Genomic DNA, 12,142 nt, shown 5'->3' with positions numbered 1-12,142 from the left:
TTGTTCATGATGAACTCTTCACAAGTACTTAAAGACAGATTTTGATGGTACAGAGGAATTGAAGTTTGACACATAATATAAATAGGACATTGCATGATTGAAAATAATGCTAACTCTGTTGGTCTGAAGAATAATGTTGCAATATAAATGCAGCAAGATGGCAACATTGAAATATCAAAATGAATATATGTCATGGAGTAAAAAACTTTGATCAATTTCAACAGGCCAAGAACAATAGCAAAGCCCTATCTTAGCATAACTTACACAGCAAAGAAAGGAAAATAAATCTATTGGGAAAACGCATTAGAAAAAACGTTTTTTTCTCCTTTAACTGGTGACTAATTGTATCAATGCCTCCATTGATTTTTTTCAATTAACACATTTGCAATAACATAGGAGATGAAGTTTGGCTGTTCAGTCAAACCTCCACCCTGTTGTTCTTTTTTTAAACAGAAATCAGATTGATAATAACTGTAAACAAGCCACAATATTACAGATTAGGAATTGCTCACTCACAGAAAGTAAAAGCAATTGAAACATTAGTAGGAATCTTGCAGAGGTCTGAGCAATGTAGGATGTGGTACAATTTATGGTAGAATTGATGGGATGTTTATGGCTTGTTTATAGATTATAGCTTGTTGAACACCCTGTCAGTACTGCAACCCACCTTATTAACATTCTGTTTCTTACCATACCAAACTCACCTAACAAGGTAGACATCAAGAATTACAGAGGTGCTATGATGGTACCAAGATGTTGGCAAATGTTGGAAGCCCACATCCATGATTGAAGAATGCATGCAGAGAGTGCCCATAAATCACACCCTAAGATGTTGCTTAGTGCCGAGTAACATGAAGGCTGGTCACAGCCAGTGGTGAGGTGACATTACCAATTATCTGCTCTTCACTTCCATGTTGAAAATTCTCGATGTCAATCAAATCACCTACAGCAAATGCCAACTGCCTGTGTGGAAAATACAACACATGTCCATTCAAACAAATGGCCGTGTCAGAAAGCTGTTAGGGGCTAGGCCTCAGTCCAGTCAGGGGAGGCTGCAATCAGTCAGGAGTGTCCAGTACTGTCTGTCAGGAGCACAGTCCATGGGCTTGCACAGTCAGTCATCAGCTTGGGAAACACACCAAGAAGGGAACTGTCCAACCTCTGTCTGGGGAGCAGGCAGTGGTGTGCATTGTAGACTAGCAATAGCAGTCAGGTGGATTACATATCATCAATTGGAACTGGAAGGAGAGCGGTCAGTGGCCTGCTCAGTCATGTTTCTAAGCATTGAAATAGGCACCCTACTAATCTAACCCACCTGGCACACTATCCCCACCCAGCTGTGACTCATGTATACTTAGGTAATTGCCCTCTTACAGGAATTGGCAAATTGACTGGTTGTGTTACCAGATAGTTAGATCACAGAATTTGACTCATTGTCTGCTGCAAAAGAGGGTGTGATTTCTATGAAGATTTCTTTCGCTGCTACATTTTTGGATTCCTGGACAGGTTCTTTGCTGAAGGACCTGCACAGGAATCTCCAATGTACAAGACATCTAAGCTAAGCAGAATTTTTTTTATTTGAATATGATTAGGAATATAATCAGGCATCCTTGACCAGAACTCTAACCACCCAATCTGTGCTTACATAAATGCAGCCTAAGGCATTCGCTCAGCAATCCAAAATCTCACGTCCATTTAAGAAATAATCAATTAACAAACTATTGAGCTTGTTAACAACACAAATTGCATGCAATTTTTCATTGACCACTCCATTTTTCGGGTGTCAGGTAGCAAATGATTGGGAGCATTTAATGAGAAGGTGGCAAAGGGTTGAAGAAATGAGTCTGTGTTTGAAAGTGACAGTTTTTGTAAGTGTTATAACTTTAGTTATTTGCCATTTTGAGCCTGCCATAACAAACGAGGAGAGATTGAAAGGGCAGGGGGCCTTAAATTGCTGGTTGTAATTGACTTCCTGTTCACAACATAACTCCTCTCCCACCCAAAGTCCCAGCCAGAAAGTCCAATTGTATTTGGAGCCTCCTCACTTTGCACCACATTTTGGTTGCCTTCCTCCTGGGAAAGTATTATTTGGTCTGCCATGTAGGGATAGAGTGGGAGAGCGCAAGGGAGCCACTACACCTCCCGGAAAAACATAAAACCCATCTCCATGTGAAGTCTGTTCGGAAATCTTCTGTCCACACTAACTTATCATTCCAAACAGCATAAGCTCTTTTCTTATGTAGTAACTTTTATGTGACACCACATCACAAATGTAGAATTTAGACTGGTTTCTTTTCAATTTATATTGTTTAATATATCCACAAACAAACATAATATATTTGGCAAACATACTTTGTCTCACACAAAACCATACTGACTCTATTTGATTATATTCTGAATTTCAAATTGATTTGCTGAATAGTAGGTCTTAACATTTGTCCAATGGCAAATATTAGGCCAACTGGTCCACAGATTCCTGCTTTCCATTTCCCACTTTTCTTGAATCAATGTGTTACAATCACAGTATTTGAATTCACATGAACCTTTTCAGAATCTAGGGAGGTTTGGCAGGTTACATAAATATAAAAAAACCCAGAATTAATCCATTCAGCCCCTGAACTAGCTACGTTACTTAATAAGATCATGGCAGATCTGTTTGTGTTTCGGATTCCACATTCCCATCTACTGGTGGCAGCCTTTAATTGCTTTACTAAAGAAGAACCTATCTATTTCTTAAAAATATTCCATCACCTTCTAAGAAAGAGAGGTATAAACTCACATGACCTTCTGAGAGTGAAAAATTCTCTCTAACTAATTATTGCCATTACATCCATTATCTCTACAATAATTTTCTTTAGGACACTCAAATGCAGACCATCACGTCCAAGGGACTCATCAACTATTTGCCCATTAGTTTTCCGAGGACCTTGTTTCTGATAACTGTAATTGCTATAAGTTTCTTCCTTTGCCTATGACTTTCAATCCTTAGAATGTATTTTGTGTCATCCACTGTGAAGTCAGACACAAAAAATTTGTTCAAAGCCCATTTCCTTAATTGTTCTTTATTATTAATTCCCTAGTATTATTTGTGGTTCTGTTCTCCAAGCTGGGAATTTGTGTTGCAGACGTTTCGTCTCCTGTCTAGGTGACATTCTCAGTGCTTGGGAGCCTCCTGTGAAGCGCTTCTGTGTTGTTTCCTTCGGCATTTATAGTGGTTTGTCTCTACCGCTTCCAGTTGTCAGTTCCAGCTGTCCGTTGCAGTGGCCACTATATTGGGTCCAGATCGATGTGTTTGTTGATAGAATCTGTGGAGGAGTGCCATGCCTCTAGGAATTCCCTGGCTGTTCTCGGTTTGGCTCGTCCTATAATAGTAGTGCTGTCCCAGTCAAACTCATGTTGCTTGTCATCTGCGTGTGTGGCTACTAAGGATAGCTGGTCGTGTCGTTTCGTGGCTAGTTGGTGTTCATGGATACGGATCGTTAGCTGTCTTCCTGTTTGTCCTATGTAGTGTTTTGTGCAGTCCTTGCATGGGATTTTGTACACTCAGTTGGTTTTGCTCATCCTGGGTATCGGGTCCTTTGTCCTGGTGAGATGTTGTCTGAGGTTGGTTGTTAACACTCTGATAACAAGGAAAAGACAAACACACAACCTCAACACCAAGGAGAGGGAAGCACTAAAAACACTAAGAAATGACAAGAACATAATCATACTACCAGCAGACAAAGGCAGAATGACGGTCATCCTGGACAAAGCAGAGTCTATACAGAAAGCGCAACAACTACTTGCAGATACCAACACCTACCAAAAGAGGGAGTTTGACCCCACCCCACAGCTCACCAATAGGATAATCAATGTACTGAGGAGCCTGCAAAAAAACGGAAAGATAACCAGGTTTGATCTACAGAGAATGAAACCTGAAAGCAACACCACCCCCAGATTCTATGGACTACCTAAAGTGCACAAACCAGATATCCCACTCAGACCCATCGTATTGCTACCAAAGACACCATCACACAAACTGGCTAAAGAACTACAACAGAAACTGAAACACCTGATCAGCGGATCCAGACACTATATACAGTCAACACAGGAATTCTTGGACATCATCAGAAGTATACACATAGACAAGGAAGAAAGTATGATCTCATTCGATGTAACGGCACTGTTCACCTCTATCGACAAAACCCTAGCCAGAGAAACAATAGCCAACCTGCTGGACATACAGAACAGACAACAAGACGGGGAACCTATCAACAAAGACTGCTTACTCAAACTACTGGACCTGTGCCTCACCACACATTTCACATTCAACGGCACACCCATGGGCTCACCCATCTCTGGACTTATAGCAGAAGCTGTAATACAAAGATTAGAACAAACAGTCTTACCACAAATTCAACCCAAACTCTGGGTCAGATATGTGGATGACACCTTTATAATTATTAAAAACACAGAAATAGAAAACACACACCTGATCATCAATGCCACTCTCACAGGAATCTGATTCACTAGAGAGGAAGAAAAGGACAACCAACTCCCATTCCGAGATGTGATGGTACAGAGAACACCGAACGGAGAATTCACTACAAGGGTACACAGGAAAGCCACAGACACACACAGACCTGAACTATGAAAGCAACCACCCCAACACACACAAAAGAAGTTGCATCAAGACACTGTTCAAAAGGGCCACAACACACTGCAGTACACCAGAACTGCAAAAAGAGGAAGAAGAACACCTCCATAATGTATTCGCCAAAATCGGATACCCCCGCAATTTCATCAACAGATGCCTAAGGGAAAGACAACGGAATGAGGACATGCCACAACCCAAAGGACTAGCCACGTTACCATAGATCAAGAACATTTCTGAACTGACAACCAGATTACTATGACCACTAGGACTCATAACAGCACACAAACCAACAGCCACCCTCAGACAACAACTCACCAGGACAAAGGACCCGATACCCAGGATGAGCAAAACCAACTGAGTGTACAAAATCCCATGCAAGGACTGCACAAAACACTACACAGGACAAACAGGAAGACAGCTAACGATCCGTATCCATGAAAACCAACTAAACACGAAACGACACGACCAGCTATCCTTAGTAGCCACACACGCAGATGACAAGCAACATGAGTTCGACTGGGACAACACTACTATTATAGGACAAGCCAAACAGAGAACAGCCAGGGAATTCCTAGAGGCATGGCACTCCTCCACAGATTCTATCAACAAACACATCCACCTGGACCAAAAAAACCGGCCACTACAGCGGACAGCTGGAACTGACAACCAGAAGTGGCAGAGACAAACCACTATAAATGCTGGAGGAAACAACACAGAAGTGTTTCACAGGAGGCTTCCAAGCACTGAGGATGTCACCTAGACAGGGGACGAAATGTCTGCAACACAAATTCCCAGTTCGGCGAACAGAGCCACAATAATGAGCACCCGAGCTACAAATTTTCTCACAAACTTTGAATCCCTAGTATTATGCTTTTCGGGATCAATGCTTCCTCTAGTAATTCCTCAAATTTCTCAGTTTATTTTGGTTGGTTTCTCAAACATCTCAAATTTCTGGGCTATCGCTACAATTTTCTTCTTTGCATGACTTGCCACTGATGGCGCATCATTCATGTAGAGACTTCCATTTTCAATGGAATGTACCTTTGTTAAGAGTTTTGAACTGTCGTTGTAAATCTGCCCCTGAACTGGCTCCATTATTTAATAAGATCATGGCTGACTTGCTTGTGTTTACTGAAAGAAAATGGATAGATTGTTTTGGAGACAACACAGGTACAAAATGAACATCAGATGCAACATGTCAGACTCTCACCAATTAGATTTTCATCCCTGGCACTGGATCAATATTGCCCGAAGCAAAGTTACAATGACGGCCTTCATGACTATGCTTTGTTAAAATTCTCCTCTTCTTCTCTGTTGCTGCTGACAAATCTGTCACATGTCAACTAAAATGAATAATTCTAAACTCAAGTGTATTTGTTATTCCCTGGATATGAGTATAGAAGGAGATGAAGCCAAGGCAGTTAGATGAAAGTAGAATACAGACCAGTACTGAATGATGGAATACAACTGATGGGCTGAACCATCTGCTCCTGTTCTTCCAATCTTGTTATTTAGCTCCTTTAAGAACGCTGGAATATCTTCCTCACTTAGAAAATTATGGCATTTTTGGAGTTAACATTTTTTGGCAAAAGTCTAAGGATTTCACAGATTAAGGACAGGAAGAAACATCAAAAACACAGACACTGCACGAAATCCTACCAAATTGGATGTTAGGGCTTTATAATACATTTTACCTTCTAGCTGCAAGCTTTATTGAGTCCCTTATAGCTTTACTGTTGTAAAGTGAATTGCCAGTAATAAAGTGTAATAAGATAGCTAATGTGCTGAAATTGAGATTAATCTCAATTAAATGATGCCAGTGGGAAGTAATATTATTGAAGGACTGCAAAATAGGGCAACCATTGTTCCTTATTCTTGGACTTCACATCAATGAAAGAATGCAGCCTTGGAGAAAATACACAGAAAAAAAAAATTGGATGCCAAAATGCCTGTATGTACCACATGTAAGGATTCAACAGAAAGGATTCAGAATGATCAATCTTTACTCTAACTTTGACTAGAATTGAAGATACATTGAGGGCTTTTTAAAATGAAAACTCTATTTAAGATTCCCTCTCACTCTATTGCTAATTGAACACGAATTGTGTTTAATTGCAACAAGGGAGTTGGGCATCAACTGAGGATTTATTATGCCCTTATAAAATGTACAGATTAGCGGTTTTATGGCACAGTGGTAGAATCCCTACCTCTGGCCCCAAAGGTTCAGGTTCAAGTCCCACCTCTCCAATGTGTGCCATAACATGCCAGAACAGGTCAATTACTTCATTACAAACAGATTGAAACCGTGATTATAAGCTTAGACTGTGTGTGCTTGTAATCTATAGCTGTGTAAAGAAGAAGCCTTAAAATTGTATAAAATTTATCTCCAGTTATATCTTTCACCAACTGGCTTTCTGGAAAGTAACACCTACGATATAACTATAGGAACAGGAGGAGGCAATTCAATCTCTCCAACTAGGTCTTCAATTCTAAAACATGGCTGGTCACCTGCCTCAATATCATTTCCCCACATTGTCTCTATATCCTTTGATGTGATCAGTAACTAGAAATGTATCAACTACTTTCTTTAAGTTATTAATATCCGAACAGCCTCAGCCCTCTGGAGTAGAACATTCCAAAGACTCACCAACCTCTGAGGGAAGACCTTCCTCAGCTTCATCATAAATAGTTTGCTTTTTATTCTGGGACTATGTCCCCCATTGCCTTATAGCCAGAGTCAAAACCCTTTCTCATCTACTCTCTTTGCCTTTAACAATTTAGTACATTTTGATGAAATCACCTCTTATCAAACGCCAGACATTCCTGTCACACGCCAGAGAATACTGACTGCCCACACAATCTGTCCTCAATCGGACAGTCCCACCATCCCAGGAATCAGGTTGGTGAGCCTTAGATATATTCCCTCTGTGGTAGTTTGCCCTTTTTTAGGCAAAGGGACTTCACAGAACTCCAGGTGCATTCTCACTAATATTCTGCACATCTGAAACAAAATTTCTTTGCTTCAGTTTTCAATTCCTCTTGTGGGGAAAGCTAACACACCATTTGCCTTCTTAATTTCTTCACTTGGAGGTCGCCACTGATGACGTTACCTAGCCAGGTAATGAAACGTCTGGATATCAAACCTACAGCTCAGCGAGCAAACCTACACCCTAAACCTCAACCTGAGCTACAAATCTTCACAAACCTTCTTAATTTCTTGCTGCACTTGACTTCTGAACAAACGTACCTAGGATGCCTTGGACACCAACACTTTCTAATCGCTCACCATTTAAGAAATAGTGTGCACATTTGTTCCTCCTACCAAAATGTAAAATCACACACTTATCTACTTTATATTCCACCTGCCATTCTCTTGCCCATGCACCCAGCCAGTCTAAATCCCTTTGCATTCTCCTCATAAATCACATTCCTATCATGTTTTGTATTATCTGTAAACTTGGAAATATTACAACTGGTTGCCACATCCAAATCATTGATATAGATTATGAACAGCTGAGGCCCAAACCTTAATCCTGGTATTACCCCATGCAAATATGTTACACCAATCCTTTGTGTATAAAATTGTGTTTACAAACCTTTGTGCCTTCTGAAAATCCATCACATCCATGGATCTCCTTTAATAACTATAACAATTACTTGAGGATGTTACAATCAAACATGAATTCCCCTTCATAAATCTATGTTGATTCTGCTAAGTAAGGTAATTATTTTATAAATATCTGGTAATCACATCCTCTCTAATAAAGTCTCCTATATTTCATATTACTTTCATCAGACTACCAGGCATAAAGTGAATTATTAAACCATTTCATAGTCATGCATTTCAGTCAAAATTAAAAAAAAACATTTTTTTACCTAATGTTTACATTCAGCTTGTGGAGTTTGAATGTGAACCACTTTGCGGTCCACTTTAGGAAGCTAATACGGTTGGCTAAAGTTCAAGTCTGTCTGCAAGAACAAAAGAGCAAAGAACAAACAAAATTACAGCACAGCAACAGGCCCTTTGGCTGTCCAAGCTTGTTTTGATCTGGATTCTCTATCTAAACCTGTAGCCTATTTTCTAAGGACCTGTATCCCTATGCTCCATGCAAATTCATGTCTCGGATAAATACATCTTTAATGACTTTCCAAGCAGCCCCTGGTCATCGCCTCTCACTCCTCCCACTGCTGCTTAAAATGGAGGCTGCTGACTCTCGAGGTCAGCCCTTTTAGAGGGAAATTGTTTTACCCAGATAAATAAGAATTACACTTCAACAAATAAAAAAGATAAATTGAATGTTAAGCAAATTAAGAACTTCTGAGGAGACAAATGCCACATAGCTACAAATTCATTGATACTTCTTATGACCTCTGAAAACCAGTTGGCAATTTTCAAACTGACATATTTATATGATAGTAGTTAGCTTAATAAGTATGCTTTGAAAATTATTGCTTTACAAATAATCCTAATGAGCAACAACATTCATTCTTACATTTTATTCCTACACACATCTTCCTAAAGACTTTACAAGTCTCAAATCAGTCAGAAAACATGGATGTAAGATATAGTGGCTTACTGCAAACTCTGTTTCAGATACTAGTAATCAACATTGCACATGTTAGTTGGAATCTTAAAGGAACTTAAATGAGCTTAAGTATAGGTGGTATGGTAAGGTTTGTGGCAGAATCATGTGACAAGTACAATGAGGACTACCTCAACACTGAGAGCAACTCGCTGCATTTTTTTTAAGCCAGTTCTGGTTCAGGCAGGATGTTCACAAGGCTGCAATGATTTGTCAATTTAACAAGATTATTGCTTGTTAATAAACTTATTCACTCCACAGCTTTCTTCATTAATATGCAGCTTCCAATCTTATCAAACCCACTGAGTAAACTAGATGGTGAGGATTCTTGACATGAGTGCCTGACAGACTTGCTCAAAAGGAATCTCCATTTTGGACACCAGCATCTCAGAGTACACTCCATGGACACTCTGATCCACTCAGTATGTTTCTATACTTCAATACAGCACCTCCGACTGCTTCCCTGGCTGTTCATTTCTTGTCTTAGGACTCATGCGATCTGAGCCTACCTAGATGCCCACAGCATCCTGCCTTGCCTTGTCTTTCCTTGCCTTGCCTTTTTTGCACCTTGCCCCTCAGGCAGGGAGACCAAATTCAAAATACTGTTGTATTGCTGTTTAGCACAGACACAAAGCTTATCATAGTTGTCAACAGTCCTCAGTTAAGTCAGGGGGGATATTCTTCAGTAAGGGGGTCCTGGCACAGTAAGTCAAGGATAACCTCTGATACCAGTCCAAAGACTTGGATACAGTTAGTCAGCTGCTTGCGGACAGTCACAGTCAGGGTCTTCTCCTCATAGAGTCATAGAGATGTGCAGCATGGAAACAGACCCTTCAGTCCAACCTGTCCTTGTCAACCAGATATCCCAACCCAATTTGTCCCACCTGCCAGCACCTGGCCCATATCCCTCCAAACCCTTCCTATTCATATACCCATCCAAATGCCTCTTAAATGTTGCAATTGTACCAGCCTCCACCACTTCCTCTGGCAGCTCATTCCATACACATACCACCTCTGCTTGAAAAAGTTGCCCTTTAGGTCTCTTTTATATCTTTCCACTCTCACCCTAAACCTATGCCCTCTAGTTCTGGATTCTCCACCCCAAGGAAAAGACTTTGTCTATTTATCCTATCCATGCCCCTCATAATTTTGTAAACCTCTATAAGGTCACCCCTTAGCCTCTGGCACTCTAGGGAAAACAGCTCCAGCCTGTTCAGCCTCTCCCTGTAGCTCAAATCCTCCAACACTGGCAACATCCTTGTAAATATTTCCTGAACCCTTTCAAGTTTCACAACATTTTTCCAATAGGAAGGAGACCAGAAGTGCATGCAATATTCCAACAGTGGCCGAACCAATGTCCTGTACAGCCTCAACATGACGTCCCAACTCTTGCACTCAAAACTCTGACCAATAAAGAAAAGCATACCAAATGCCTTCTTCATTATCCTATCTACCTGCGACTCCACTTTCAAGGAGCTATGAACCTGCACTCCAAGGTCTCTTTGTTCATAAAGGGTAAGAAGCTGAATGTCTGGCAATGCACTACTGTCTCGACTCTGTTTACCCAATTAGGGGCTGCTTTTCTCCTGGAATGAGAGGTATTAAAATGGGTGGCTTAGTTGTTGTTTATACTGCAATTTGGGAGATGTCAGAAGCAAATGAGTATACAGCACAGAGGGCATGCAGGGGGAGTGGTGTTGAGGGTTGTGCTGGGTGACAGCAAATGAGGAGATGTAGTGAGAGAGGTAGAGTGCAAGCTTTGGTGGGTGCTGGTTACATTAGCAGAGATAGAGTGAGTGAGATATAACAGAGAGAAGATGGTGGCACTTACTTGGATAGAGTGGGGCAGATTATTGACCTTCCTCTTACAGTAGGAGAAAGTGAGGACTGCAGATGCTGGAGATCAGAGCTGAAAATGTGTTGCTGGAAAAGCGCAGCAGGTCAGGCAGCATCCAAGGAGCAGGAGAATCGACGTTTCGGGCATAAGCCATTCCTGAAGAAGGGCTCATGCCTGAAACATTGATTCTCCTGCTCCTTGGATGCTGCCTGACCTGCTGCGCTTTTCCAGCAACACATTTTCAGCTTTATCTTACAGTGCTGGGCATTGCTCCGGGTGGCTTGGACCAGACAAGTATGATCACATGTCATGGCTGTGCTGCCAGTATTGGGAGAAGACGATGTCCTATTTCTGCACTATACTGTCCAACAGGGCCTCCAGGTCCCTTCTTGCAGACTGAGGCACCAATTTTCCTTTGTTTGCCTTATCCCCTTTTGCGTAAGTTGTAGGACAGCTCCAGACTCTAGTCTGGTATGCAACAGATTTTTAATGATGGCGCTGGCACCAGGGGTGTCAGCCAATTCTGGGATATGATGGCCACTGTGATTTATTCCAGGAATGGCTCCCGGTAAGACAGGACTAGAGGAGTGCAATAGGGGTGAGTAATTATTCAGGTGACTTTAGTAGGATATGATGGCAGGCTTCATGACAAGAAACCCTCCATGAAACTTGACAAAGTCACCTGTGAAGAAAGCTAACATTCAGCCCATTAGCAACTTTGAATTGAAAATGCTTTTGATTTCCTGTATTGCAGAATTACCCAAAGAGCTCACTCTTTAATTCAAGTTTTTTACTTCCAACTCCACTAACACTTCTGATGCCAGCAAAAAAAAATGTAGGAATCTCTCTCTCTGGGAAATGAAATCAAGAGTTACATGTGAACTTGTTAGGACTTGCCGAAGGCTGACAGTTCAGCCCAGCACTGTCAGCGCTTGCACTGTTGCCAGTACAATAATGTTAATGTGAGATTGAATTTGAAAGTTCAGTTGCCTGTCTATACAGGTGGACATAAAAGATTTCCTGTATACTTAGAGAAAGACAGGGCACTCTCTGATGTTCTGTCCAGGACAAGTTTTGAAACATTCA

General features: G+C 41.1%; 1 protein-coding gene across 8 annotated transcripts in view; it reads right to left on the bottom strand.

Annotated features, from left to right (window-relative positions):
* atp10b (ATPase phospholipid transporting 10B) overlaps positions 1-12,142 on the bottom strand; it is a 268,252-nt gene that overhangs the window by 234,986 nt on the left and 21,124 nt on the right. For 2 of the 8 annotated variants that reach the window (XM_043703360.2, XM_087995246.1), the window contains exon 2: positions 8,513-8,605. The exons of the other annotated variants lie outside the window; for them this stretch is intronic. The gene's annotated coding sequence lies outside the window, so the exon portion shown is untranslated. The remainder of the gene's footprint in view (positions 1-8,512; positions 8,606-12,142) is intronic. 8 annotated transcript variants of the gene reach the window in all.

Source organism: Chiloscyllium plagiosum, unplaced genomic scaffold, assembly GCF_037043375.1.
Source record: "Chiloscyllium plagiosum isolate Xiang-an unplaced genomic scaffold, Cpla_swu_hap1 HiC_scaffold_16, whole genome shotgun sequence".
Taxonomy (NCBI): domain Eukaryota; kingdom Metazoa; phylum Chordata; class Chondrichthyes; order Orectolobiformes; family Hemiscylliidae; genus Chiloscyllium; species Chiloscyllium plagiosum.
Note: the sequence above shows the minus strand (reverse complement) of the source record. Positions and strands in the feature narration are given on the sequence as shown.